Raw genomic sequence first — 14328 nt, forward strand, 5'->3', positions numbered from 1 at the left:
AAGAGAGGCAAAACTGAAATCACTAAAATCAAGATGAAGTTGACATTCATCAAATTAATATCAAAAGTTGATATTACTATCAACTCTATAAAAATAAAAAGGATTATAAGAGAAAATATGAACAACTGTATATCAACAAATAAGGTAACCTAGATGAAATGGACAAATTCATAGAAAGACACACTCTACCAAAACCAAATCAAAAAGAAATTTAAAAATATGAGTATATCTATGACAAGTGAAGAGATTGATTTAGTAATAAAAAAGTTCCCACAAAGTAAATCTCACTGATGAATTTTGCCAAAGTAAAGTTCACTGATGAACTTTAACAAATTAATAACAATTCTTCACAAAATCTTCCCAAAAAAGGAAAAGAAGAGAATACTTCCTAACAGTATTTCTATAAGTTAAGTATTACTCTGATACCAAAAACAGAAAAAGATATCACAAGAAAATAAAACTACAAACCATAATTGTAAAAATCCTTTACAATTATGTATGCAACATCCTCAACAAAATACACATAAATCTATAAACATATAAAAACAATAGGCACAACGATGGAGAGGGGTTTGTCTTAGCAATGCAAAGTTGGTTTAATACCCAAAAATCAATTAGTGAAATACATACCACATTAATAGAATAAAGGGGAAGAAAACAAAGATTCATCTCAACTGACCCTAAAAAAGGATTTGATAAAATTCAACACATTTTCATGCTAAGCAAGACTTAACTAGGAAAAGAAAGGATCTTTCTGAACCTGATAGAAGGAATTTATGAAAAACCCACAGCTATAACATATATGATGGTGAAAGACTGAAAATTTTCCCCTTAAGAGCAGGAACATAAGAGTCACCACCAGAGAACCTCTTTTGTTGCTCAGATGTGGCCTCTCTCTCTCTCAGCCAACTCAACAAGCAAACTCACTGCCCTCCCCGTCTACGTGGGACATGACTCCCAGAGGTGTAAACCTTCCTGGCAATGTGGGACAGAAATCCTACAATGAGCTGGGACTCAGCATCAAGGGATTGAGAAAACCTTCAACCGAAATGGGGGAGGAGAGAAATGAGACAAAATAAAGTGTCAATGGCTGAGAGATTTCAAACAGAATTGAGAGGTTATCCTGGAGGTTATTCTTATGCATTATATAAATATCCCCTTTTTAGTTAAGGTATAATGGAGAGGCTGGAGGGAAGTGCCTGAAAATGCAGAGCTGTGTTCCAGTAGCCATGTTTCTTGAAAATGATTGTATAATGATACAGCTTTCACAGTGCAACTGTGTGATTGTGAAAACCTTGTGTGTCTGATGCTCCTTTTATCAACCTTATGTACAGATGAGTAAAACATATGAATTAAAAATAAATAAATAATAGGGGGAACAAATGTTAACATAAATATAGTAGATTGAAATGCAAGTGATCAATGAAAGGGAGGGTAAGGAGTGTGGTATGTATGAATTTTTTTTCTTTTTTCTTATTTCTTTTTATGAATTGATGCAAATGTTCTAAGAAATTATCATGATGAATATACAACTATGTGATGATATTGTGAGTTATTGATTATATATCAAGAATGGAATGATCATATGGTAAGAATGTTTGTGTTTGTATGTTGTTACATTTAAAAATTAGTTATTTAATTAAAAAACAAAGAACAGGAACAAGAATGATATTCACTCTTGCCATTTATTTCAACATTGTACTGCAGGTTCTAGCCAGGGCAATAAAAAGAAATTGAAAGCATCCATATTGGGAATGAAGAATTAAAACTATTTCTATTTGCAGATGCCAAGCTATATTTACGAAACATTACGGAATGAACAAAAAATTTATAACAGATAATAAATGACCAGTAAAGTGTCAGAACAGGGCAGCATAAAAATATCAACTATATTTCTACACACCAGAATGAACAATTCAAATATGAAATTAAGAAAATTCAATTTACAGAAACTTAAAAAATAAGATAAAGAAAAATGTGACAAAAGAAATATAAGATTTACACTAAAAACTTCAAAACATAATTAAGGAAATTAAAGAAAGAGCTAAATAAATAGAAAGACATCCCATATTCGTGGATTAGAAAACTTAATATTGTCATGATAGCAATCCTCCCCAGACTGATGAAAAAATTAAACACAATCCTATCAACCCCAGCTGTCTTTGTTGCAGAAATTGACAAGACGTTAAAATTCATATGAAAAGCAATGGGCCCATAATATCAAAACAATTCTGAAAAAGAAGAATAAAGTAGGAGAACAAAGTACACTTCTTAATTCCAAAACTTAATACAAGCTGCAGTAATCAAATTGTTAGGAAGAGATGTGTTCTAGTTTGCTAGCTGCTGGAATGCAACACACCAGAGATGGACTGGCTTTTACTAAAAGGGAATTTATTTTGTTAGTTCTTCAGAGGAAAGGCAGCTAACTTTCAACTGAAGTTCTTTCTTACGTGGGAAGGCACAGGGTGATCTCTCCTGGCCAGATTCTCCACAGGCCTCTGGGTTCCAACAGCTTTCCTTGGGGTGATTTCTTTCTGCATCTCCAAAGGCCTGGGCTGAGCTGCGAGTGCTGAGATGAGGTATGCTGAGCTGCTTGGGCTGTGCTACATTGAGCTCTCTCATTTAAGCACCAGCCAATTAAACCAAACATCATTTATTACAGCAGGCAGGCCTCTTAGCCGACTGCAGATGTAATGAGCAACAGATAGGTTCACGTTCCATTGGCTCATGTCCACAGCAATAGAACGAGGTACCTTCAGAGGCCTAGCTGACAACTGAATCTAAGTACCACAGGAAGGATAAACATATAGATCAATGAAAGAGAATTGAGAGCCTAGAAAAAAACCTTACATTTGTGGTCAATTAATTTATTTTCAGTAGAGAAGTTGGAGATTTAAAGACAAGTCTTACAGAAAATACAGATTTCATATACTCACTTCCATTATCAATATGTTGCATTTGTGTAATGCCTTTGCTACAAATGATGAAAGAATAATTGTACTATTAACTATAATCCATCATTTATATTAAGGTTCACTGTTTGTGCTATAACAGACCTATTTTTTTTTCCACAAGCAGATAGTCTTTATTTTTTTCAAATGAAGCAGAAGACTGGAGGAATTTTATCAAGAAAGTGAGAAGGCCGCAAATTTCACCTTGTGCTGGTTTTAGACTAGGGGGGGTCATCAACATTTTCATGAACTTTTTTTCCAATTTTTTTTTTATTAGAGAGGTTGTAGGTTTAAAGAAAGAATCATGCATCAAATACAGAGTTCCCATATACACCTTATTAGTAACATCTTGCATTAGTGTGGTACATTTGTTACAATTCATCAAAGAACATGTCTATAATTGTACTATAATCCATAGTCCATCATTTACAATAGGGTTCACCATCAGTGTTGTACAGCCCTATGTCTTTTTTTGTTTGTTTATTCTACCAATATATATACAACCTAAAACTTCCCTTTAACCACATTAATTATATAATTCTGTGATTTTAATTACATTCACAGTGTCATGCTACCATTAATACCATCCATTACCAAAACTTTTCCATCTCCCCAGAGGGAATTTCTGCACCAATTAAGCATTAACTCCCCATTCCCTATCCTCACCCAGATCCATGATAACCTGTACTCTAGTTATGCCTCTGAGTGTACTTATTCTATTTATTTCATATCAGTGAGATCATACATTGATTTGTCCTTTTATTTCTGCCTTCTTTCACTCAACCTGAAGTCTTCAAGGTTCATCCATGTTGTTAAACATGTACCAGGTCTTCATTCCTTTTCATGGTTTAATAATATTCCATTGCATATGTATACCACATTATGTTTATCCATTCATTGGCTGATGGACACTCGGGCTGCTTTTAATCTTTGGCAATTGTGAATAATGCCATTATGTACATCAGTGCACAAATATCTGTTTAAGTCCTCGTTTTCAATTATTTTTGGTATATACCTAGAAGTGAAATTGCCAGGTCATATTGTAATTTGATACTTAATTTTCTGAGGAACCAACAAACTGTTTTCTACAGCATCTGAACCATTTTACACTCCCACCCACAATGAATGAGTGTTCCTAATTCTCCACTTCCTTTCCACCTACTTGCTATTTTTCATTTTTTTAATAGTAGCCATGGGTATAAAATAGTTTCTCACTGTATTTTGACTTGCATTTCCCTACTGGCTAATGATGTTGAGCATATTTTTATGCACTTTTTTGGCCATTTGTATATACTCTTTGGAGAGATGTCTATTCAAGTCTTTTCCACATTTTTAAATTGGGTTATTTCTGTCTGTTAAGTGGTAGAATTTCTTCACAAATTATGAATATTAAACGTTTATCAGGTATGTGGTTTCCAAATACTTTCTCTCATTCTATGTCTTTTTACTTTCATGATGAAATCTTTTGATGCACAGAAGTACTTAATTCTGATGAAGTTACACTCATTTCATTTCTCATGAGAGGATATAAAGTCTAAAAAAACAAACAACAAAACCCACTGGCTAACAGAAGTCCTGAAGACGCTTCCCTACATTTTCCTCTGGGATTTTTCAGATGTGGTTCTTATTTTTAGTTCCTTTAATCCACTTTGAGTTAATATTCATATATGGTGTGAGACAGGGATCCCTTTTCATGCTTTTACATATGGATATCTAGTTTTCTGAGCACCATTAGTTGAAGAGACAACTGCCCATAATGATTTCCAGCTTCATTACATTGTAGTCAGAGAAGATTCCTTGTGTAATTCCAATATATTCAAATTTACTGACACTTATTTTATGACCTAACACGTGGTCTATCCTGGAGAATGATCCATGTGCCAGTTTGAGATGCAATGTTCTGCATATGTCTGTTAGGTCTAGTTCATTCATCACATTATTAAAATTTTCTGTTTCCTTATTGATCTTCCAACTAGATATTCTATCCATTGGTGGAAGTGGTGTACCAAAGTCTCCAACCATTATTGAAGAGGTATATTTAGTTTGCAAAAGTTACCAAAATGCAATATGCCAAAAATAGACTCACTTTTAACAATGAGGATTTATTGGTTTACAAGTTTACAGTCCTGAGGATGTAAAAATGTCCAAATCAAGGTATCAACAGGACTACAACTATTCAGTTGGATTGTGAGGATTGGCCACTTTGGCTAGGTTCAGCTGGGTGGTTCTTCTGTTCTCTGTTGAATTCATCAATGAGTCTGTGATCAGTTGCTGATGAGAAATTCTGCTTCCAGGAATTGTCTGTTAGGTGGGATTACAAGGACAACTAGGCCACATGCCTCTTATTATACAGTAGGGTAGGAGAGGCTTGTTTACAAAGCAGCTGGATCTGGTTCCAGTAGGAAAAGCAGAGCATGCAAGGCCTCTTGATGTCCAGGCTTGGATATTGTGTAACAACATTTCTGTCACTTTCTATTGGTCAAAGCAAATCACAAAGCCAGCCCAGATTCAAGGGCTGGAGAAATATATTCCATCTTTTACTGTAGGAAAATGCAAGGTCACATTGCAAAGGGCGTGAATTCAGAAAGGGGAAAATTATGGCCATTTACACAACCTATCAGTTATACCTAAGATCTGGCAATTAATTGCTTCAGTATTACTCCTACTTCCATTTTCATCCATCAAAATCTTAACCATCTTTCAAGACTGCTAAAATATCTCTTCCTCCAAGAAATCTCCCTGGTCTGACCAACTAAGGTGGTCCCTTTCTTTTACTGAATACATCTTACATCTGAAATCTTTTAGCTAATTTCATAATATCTTCTTCACCATAGTTTAACAGTTTAAACTTGTGGTTCTCAAAATTTTGAAGCCCCATTACACTTTAAAAATTATTAAACAGCCTAAAGAGCTTTTGTTTATGTGGGTTATATCTTTTGATATATTCTATATGAGCTATTAAAACTGAGAAAACATTTAAAATATATATTAATTCATTAAAATAATAAATCTATTACATCTTAAACATTTTTATGAAAAATAACATTTTCGCAAAAGAAAAATTTAGTGATAAAAGTGGTACTGTTTACCATTTGCAAATTTTTTTCATATCTGACTTAAAAGGGGAAAACGAGATTCCCATATCTGCTTCTGCATTCAGTCTGCATAATATGTGTCATATACCTTCTGGAAAAGTCTATGGTACTAATGAGAGAATGAAAATCAAAAAGGCAAGTAACAACCTACTATGATTATGAAAATATTTTTAACCTTGAAGCCCCCTTTAAAAGGATCTCCCCACACCCTGAGAACCACTGGTGTAAACTGGCCATTGAATCAGCCAAAAATGTGCTACAACTATATTGGGAAAATGGGGGGAGGGAAAGTGGTGGTGATTGTGGAAAGCTAAATTAACTGCTAAATAGGAACTAAAAATACATTAACAATATATTAAGAAATAACAGGATAACTACATTATTTAAAAATATGGTAGTAAATATTAGAAGAAACAGTTAAAGTAATTGAAAGTCACTGACTCTTGGAAGTGAGAATGGGGAGATGTAGGCCAGATGATTGATGTTTTCCGATGTATGCTTATTAGCTATATTTGCTTTTTCAACCATATGCAAATATTACTTTGGTTAAAATAAAATTAAAAATACAAAGTAACGAAAGCAAATTAAATAATGCATGATGCTGCTACTGTATGAAGAGGAGCTATACATGAGGAGCTATAGCCAAGGAACCTCAACTACCTCCAGACCTAATGTAGATCAAGAGATCATAGATTTTGTTCTGAATTGATGCAAACATTCTAAGAAATGATGAATATGCAACTATGTGATGATATTGAGAATTACTGAATATATATAGAGAACGGAATTAATAAAAAAAAAGAGAGAGATCATAGATTTTGAGACTGACACTATTTTGGGTTGAGATATTTTTAAGGTCATAGGATAAGGTGTAAACACATTTTGCTTGTGAGGAATGTGAATAATTTGTAGCCAGAGGATAAACTGTGGTAAATTGTTTATTGAGCACAAATTTTTTCCATTTTGCCTGTTTGTAATGTTATTTGGTTAGTTCTCCCTAACTGAAGTGAATTCTATTTCTCCACCCTCGTGAAACTGGGGCTTGCTTTAACATTTTCTTTGACCCACAGGCCTTGAAACCTTTGCTCTTAGAGTTCCTAATTTTCTACTAATGATGATTGGGTAAATAAAATGTGGCATATCCATACAATGAAATATTGTTGGGTAATAAAAAGAAATGAAGACTGCTGGTTGACCAAGGTGGTGGCATAAGATGCTACAAAGTGTCATCCCCATACAGAATCTTTGAATAACTAGCAAAAACTGGCAGAGCCATTTTCTGTAAAATTCCAGAAAACAGTTCAAGGGTTGCAATTAACTGGGAAAGTGCCAAATCAAGACAAAGAAACCTAAAAAACAGGAGGAGAAGCTCAGGGTGAATTTCCAAGCTCTTTCCCACCCAAACCCTGATGTGGTGTGGGAGCCAGCCTGTGCTCCCAATGAGGGTTACTGGCCCTAGCAGAGCTACCCTATACATACTGAGATACCTATAAGTCAGTGCCAATCTATTGGGTGGAAACCATCTCAGGCTTACCCTCCCAGAACTTGTACTGAAGGCAGAGTAAAGCAGTATAAGAAACAATTACGTCAAAGCAGCCTGGAGCAAAAGACTACCTGCATTAATGAAATTATTAATAAAAATATGAGACTATCTGTGTTAGATTCAGTTGTCAACTTGGCCAGGTGAGCATACCTAGTCTTGTTGCTGCGGACATAAGCCAACAGTATGTGAACCTCATCTGTTGCCAATTACATCTGCAGTCAGCTAGGAGGCGTGTCTGCTGCAATGAGTGACGTTTGACTTAATTGGCTGGTGCTTAAATGAGAGATTGCAACGTAGCACTGCTAAGCAGCGGCGTTCCTCATCTCAGCACTAGCAGCTCAGTCCAGGCCTTTGGAGATGCAGAAAGAAGTCACCCCGGGGAAAGCTGTTCGAACCCAGGGGCCTGGAGAGAAGACCAGCAGAGACCATCTTGTGCCTTCCATGTAAGAAAGAACCTCAGTGGAAAGTTAGCTGCCTTTCCTCTGAAGAACCAACAAAATAAATTCCCTTTTATTAAAAGCCAATCCGTCTCTGGTGTGTTGCATTCCGTCAGCTAGCAAACTAGAACACTATCCTTGAAATTCTCAATAGGAATCAAACAGAAATACTGGAGTTGAAAACCACAATAACTGAAATGAAAAATTCCCTAGAAGGTTTCAATAGTAGATTGCAGCTGGCTGAAGAAAGAATCAGTGCTCTTCAAAACAGGACAATTGAAATGATTCAGGATGAGGAACAAAAAGAAAAAGAATTTTAAAAAACTGAACAGAACCTAGAAGACCTGTGGGACCCCATCAAGCATACCAATACAGGTATTAAGGGAAACCCAGAAGGAGAAGAGAGAGAGAAATGGGCAGAAGGAGTATTCAAAGCAATAATGGCAATAAACTTAACAAATTTAATGAAAGATATGAATATGCACATTGAAGAATTCCACTGAACCCCAAACATGATAAAGACAAAGAGAACCATGCCAGAACTCATAGCAATCAAACTGTCCAATGCCAAGGACAAGGAAAATTCTGAAAGCTGCAAGAGAAAGCAATGAACTATATATAAGGGAATCCCAATATTTTAAGTACCAATTTCTCATCAGAAACCATGTAGGCAAAAAGGCAATGAGATAAGACATTTAAAGTACTGAAAGAAAACAACTGTCAACCATGAATTTTATATCAGATGAGATTTACTTTCAAAATGAGGGTGAAATTAAGATCTTACCAAATAAACAAAAAAATGAGGAAGTTTATCACCACTGGACCTGCTCTACAATCAAAGTAAAAAAGGGTTCTTCAGACTGAAAGGAATGGACACTAGAAGTAACATAAATAAAGATTTCTGGTAAAGGTAACTATATGGATAATTATAAATCCCATTACTACTGTACCTTTTGGCATGTGACCCCACTTTTTACTTCTTACAGGTGTTAAAATGCAAATATGTATAAAAAGTAGTGATAAGCCTATGGTTTTGAACATACAATGCAAATAATTATATATAATTTGTAACAAGTACGACAAAAAAGTGGGGGAATAGAAGGGTATAAGTAACGTGTATGCGCATACTATTAAAGTTAAATTAGTATCAAATCAAATGCTATTGTTATAGATTAAGGATGTTAAATTTAGGCCCCATGGTAACCACAAATAAAATACACGAAAATATATATTCAGAAAGAAATGAGAAGGGACTCAAAATGGTACAATACAAAAAAGGTATAAGACAAAATAGCAAAATGGCAGAAGTCCTGCACAACAGTACTTACATTAAGTACAAATGTATTAAACTCTCCATTCGAAAGGAAGAGAATGGAAGAACGGATAAAAAGCATGATAAAACTCTATGCTGCTTACAGGAGTCTCACCTTAAATCCAAATATACAGCAGGCTGAAAGTGAAAGGATGGAAAAATATATACCATGCAAATAGCAAATAAAAGAGAGCTGGGGTAGTTATACTAATTAACGTAGAACAGACTTTTAGAATAGTCATACACATGTTGTACAACTCCATTAACATGAATTTTTCATAATAGTCAAATCCACAGAGACAAAACATAGACAATCGCTGCTTAGGATTGGGGGAGTTGAGGTGTGGTGGTTTGGAACTGTATGTACACCAGAAAAAACACTTTCTTTCACTTAATCCATTCCTGTGGGTATGAACCTATCGTAAGATCTTTCAATGAGGTTACTTCAGTTAATGTGTGGCCCTACTCGATCAGGATGGGTCTTGATTCTATCACCGCTTTCCTTTTTAAGTAGAATGAGATTAAGAATTCAGACAGAAAGAGAGAAAGCCAGAAGCTGAAGGCCAATGGAACCGGGAAGAGAACAAAGAGGCCAAGAGAGGTCACCAATGCATTTCACTGTGACAGAGGAGCCCAGCACGAAGGATCACTGACAGCCAGTCCCCAAAACACTAGTCTTTAAGAAGAAAGCACTGCCTTGATGATACTTTGATTTGGGCTTTTCCTAGCCTCAAAACTGTGCACCAATAAATTCCCATTGTTCAAGCCAACCCACTGCATGGCATTTGCTTTAGTAGCCAGAAAACTAAAATGTGGTGTAATGAGAAGTGACTGCTAATGGATTTCTTTTTCAGGTGATGAAGATATTTTAAAATTGATTGTGGTAACATTTGTACAACTCTGTGAATAAACTAAAACCATCAAATTGTACTTTTAAACAGGTGAATTGTATGGTATGTGAACTATATCTCAATAAAGCATTATTTTTTAAATAATATGGTAAACTAAAAAGCTGAATGGAAATTCTAGGCAATTGGCTTAATGACTAATAGATTTCATTGTTGGGTGATCAGGTGGTAAGCCAGCCTTTTCCTCCTTAGGGGACCCCTACCCTCCTCTCCCAAGGCTTATATGTAGAAATCTTTTCACCAGGGCCTTTAATTTTCTCTGGTGACGAATTCTATTCTCCATTCTGCAGTGGAATGCAGGAGGAGACGGCAGAGGATTTCAACTAAGAGCATGCATTCTGGTAGAAGGATAACAGATAGAAGTTAAGGATTCCACAGTTCAATGGGTAGACTTTTACTCACTTTGCATTTGCAGCCCCATGCTTGATCTTTGTCCACAGTCTGATGTACACTTGACTAGAAATGCTATGGGTTTAATTTTTCAGAGCATATAACTCCCATCTCCTCTGGGGAAGGAGACCTGCAAAAATTTAAGTACTCTATACATAGATTTTCAAAAAATCGCCCTTTTCATGTGCAAGCTTTATTCCTGTATATCAAATCACTTGGTGTTTCCAAGCTCTGAGCATACTTCCCATCTTTTAAATCAGTCACCATCTCTTTTTATTTTCTGATCACTACTACTAAATTATCACCTGGTCTCTCTTTATAGTAAAATACATCACTTTACCAATAGAAATGTGTACCAGATAGTGCCATCCCTTTAGTACCTCAACCCTAGATGATTTTCTTTGCCCCTCTGCTTTGAGAGCCAAAGTTGCTGCATTATTTATTTGTTGCATCCCCCAAAGCCTAGCATAATGGCTTAGCCCATAGTAAGAACTGAATAAATCAGCTTTCAGTTCTAAAAACATGCCAAAATTATTCAAGTTTTAGGGCCTTTGCATTTGCTGGTCTGTCTGAAATGCTCTACTTCCACATCTTTATACAAAATTTCCTTCATGCTTTCCAAAGACTGCCAACTACTGTGCTAGGACAGGATACCATGAATGGGTTACAGGTATGAGAATCATCGACCTTCTCAGTCCTACAAACAGCCAGACATAGCCTGGGAAAGTCAAAGCACTCAGGGCTGTTTGCAATTGGTCAAGAGTAAATTGGTCTACTTTCTCCTACATGCTGTACAAATACTGTGCCATGATGATGGGGGTAGACAGGAGAGGTAGAAGCACTTCCGTAACTATTTCTGCTAATTCAGTAAGTAGGATACTTTCAATTACAAATAGAGAAAGCACAACTCAAACTGGCTTTAACAGAAAAGGAAATCTATTGACTTTTTTGACTAAAAAGTCTAGATCAAGCATAGCTTCAGGTAAGCAACATGACCAGCAGAATATAATTCTTTTCATTTTTGCCAATGCTCCTTAAATATTGTCTACACTGTCAACAAGGTCTCAATTTGTAGTGCCAAAATGATTGCAAACAGCCGTCAAGGCTATATACTTCCTTGTTCATATTCAGAAAAAAAAAAAAAAAAAGGAGTCTGTGTCCCAGCAATGGTCCTAAAGGTCCCCATTCAGGCCTGTTTGGGTTACATTCCCATTCCTGAACCAATCACTGAGTTCAGGGGACTGATGGAATCAAAGTTCAACAAACTCAATCTTTGGAGCTAGAGGTGTAGTCAATCCAGGATAATCTCACAAACATCATATGCCTGAGAAAGTAAGGACAGTTATTTAGGGAAATATGGGGTACTGTTATTAGGAAAGGAGAAGAATGCATGTGGGGCAATAAACAACAGTTTTTAATAATAGCTTACCAAGCATATGTAAATGAGCTAAAACACAAGACAAAAAAATAACTGCTTTTTTCTTTAGATTAGAAATGAGTGACTCATTAGATTATAATTACATATCATTTTCACCTATAAAATTAGAAAGATTTCTTAAATATAATATTTAGTACTACTAACGGGATGGTGAAACAGACATTTAAATAGTTCTCAAAGAAATGTAAATAGAAACAATCCTTCTGAAAAATAATTCCTCAAGAGTCACAAACTCTACAGACCTTTGCTCTATCCACTCCACTTCTAAGAATCTATTTAAAAGAAAACAAATCCAAAATGCAGAAAAAGTTTCATGCTAACAGATGTTTACTACTAAATGCTTATTTATAAAAGCCTGACAGAAAAGTCTGAAACAACCTAAATGTGCAATAATAGGGAAGTAATTAAATTATCACTACCTGATACAGCCACTTAAAATTATAATAATAATACTAATATTTGTTGAGCAACTACTATGTGTAAAACGTTCTTCTAATACTTTATATTTAGGTTCTCAAAACAGTTTTATGAGATATTTACTATTAGTATTTCCATTTCATAAATGAGAAAATAGAGGCATAAATAGATTAAGTAACTTGCCCAAGGTTATACAGTAAAAGGGGGAACCAAGATATGAATCCAGCAATCTGGTTCCAGGGTTGGACTCTTACTCATAACACTGCCTCTCAAAACTGTGTGTGTAGTATATAATAACAAGGAAAATATTTATTATAATGTTAAATGTTACAATGTTTTGTTACAAATAAACAACAAAAACAAAATGTTATAATGTTATGATGTTTTGTTAAAAACAAACATCAACAAAAACAATTACAAAACAGGACTCAGGGTCTTCCAGTTAAAGACAGTGGATTGAATACAAGTATTTAGTTCCAGGATTGAATACAAGTATTTAATTCCATTTCATTAAACTGACAGTGGGAGATTTAAGGCATAACCCTCAGGACAAAGAGAATGGGAGGTAAGACAAAAATCTGGAAGCAAGCAGACAGAGGAATAGTTAACATTTACCATATATAAGAAAGCTAAGTTAAAAATGGGGAAAGCTGAGAAGAAATTTGATCTACATCACATGCCACCAATCCTCTATCCTCTTATTACCCTCTTATTACCTCTCTGGTTAGCTAGATGACTCTCCCTCCCTCACCTGGCCAAAACATTGGAAGTTGTTCTGAGGAGGGTCAAACAGAGACTCTCTGGAATGGGGGGCAACAGGTAAAATTGAGGGAGAGGGCTACAATATTGAAAGTTCACATTTCTATTATTGAGATACCCTACCCTATCAATCTTCTTCCTCCACAGGCCTCCCACAACAGCTGCCAGCCAGCCAGCCTTCCAGACAGGAGATTGAAAGTATGTTTACTAGAAAATTTAGTGGCCCAAGAAAAATAAGACATCAGGATTTTTCCCAGAAAATGTTCTAGTCAGATCACCCTAAGGTGAAGACCAGTCAATAAGCCCCACCCATCTGCTTTCTGATGCTCCACTTATAAATATGGCAAAAAGAATTAAAGACCACTGGACTTTTGGGAGAAAGTAGTTTCAAAGACAGAGGACATAACAAACTGAAAAATAAAAAAAAGCAATTAGACAAAACAAAGATAAAGCAGAGAAAATGTCTTCCAAAAAAATTAGTATTATCATTGAAATAAGAGTATGTATTGCATCTATGTAACAAAAGACGATAACACCAAAAGAAGGTTCACAAAAATAACTCTTAAAATTAGAACAGCAGAAATGAAAAATCCAATAGAAGGATAGGAAGACAAAGTTCAAAAATTTTTGCAAAAAGAAGAACAAAAGTCAAAGAAATGTAAAACTGAAAAAAAGGTTAAAAAAATTAAAGGATTATTCTAGGAGATCTAATCGCTGTACACTAAAAGCCCCTCAATGAGTGAACAGAAATTGGAGGAAAATAAATTACATAAAAAATCTGTTCATTAGGGCGGGCCACAGTGGCTCAGCAGGCAAGAATGCTTGCCTGCCATGCCAGAGGACCCAGGTTCGATTCCCGGTGCCTGCCCATGTAAATAAAAAGAAAAAAAAAATTTTTATTAGAGAAGTTGTGGGTTTACAGAATAACCATGCATTAAATACAGGCTTCCCATAAACGCCCCCACCCCATTATTATCCTTACATTGATACCTTTGTTTCAATTGATGAAAACATTCTTATAATTGTACTATGAATTTAATTCATGATTTAATTTAGGGTTCACTGTGTACTGAAGTTT

The 14328-nt window shown here is 35.3% G+C and overlaps 1 protein-coding gene across 7 annotated transcripts in view; it reads right to left on the reverse strand.

The window, feature by feature from the left end:
• CCDC73 (coiled-coil domain containing 73) overlaps positions 1-14328 on the reverse strand; it is a 280686-nt gene that overhangs the window by 251458 nt on the left and 14900 nt on the right. For 2 of the 7 annotated variants that reach the window (XM_077114322.1, XM_077114320.1), the window contains one exon: positions 10649-10766. The exons of the other annotated variants lie outside the window; for them this stretch is intronic. The gene's annotated coding sequence lies outside the window, so the exon portion shown is untranslated. The remainder of the gene's footprint in view (positions 1-10648; positions 10767-14328) is intronic. 7 annotated transcript variants of the gene reach the window in all.

This window comes from Tamandua tetradactyla, chromosome 8 (genome assembly GCF_023851605.1).
Source record: "Tamandua tetradactyla isolate mTamTet1 chromosome 8, mTamTet1.pri, whole genome shotgun sequence".
Lineage (NCBI taxonomy): Eukaryota > Metazoa > Chordata > Mammalia > Pilosa > Myrmecophagidae > Tamandua > Tamandua tetradactyla.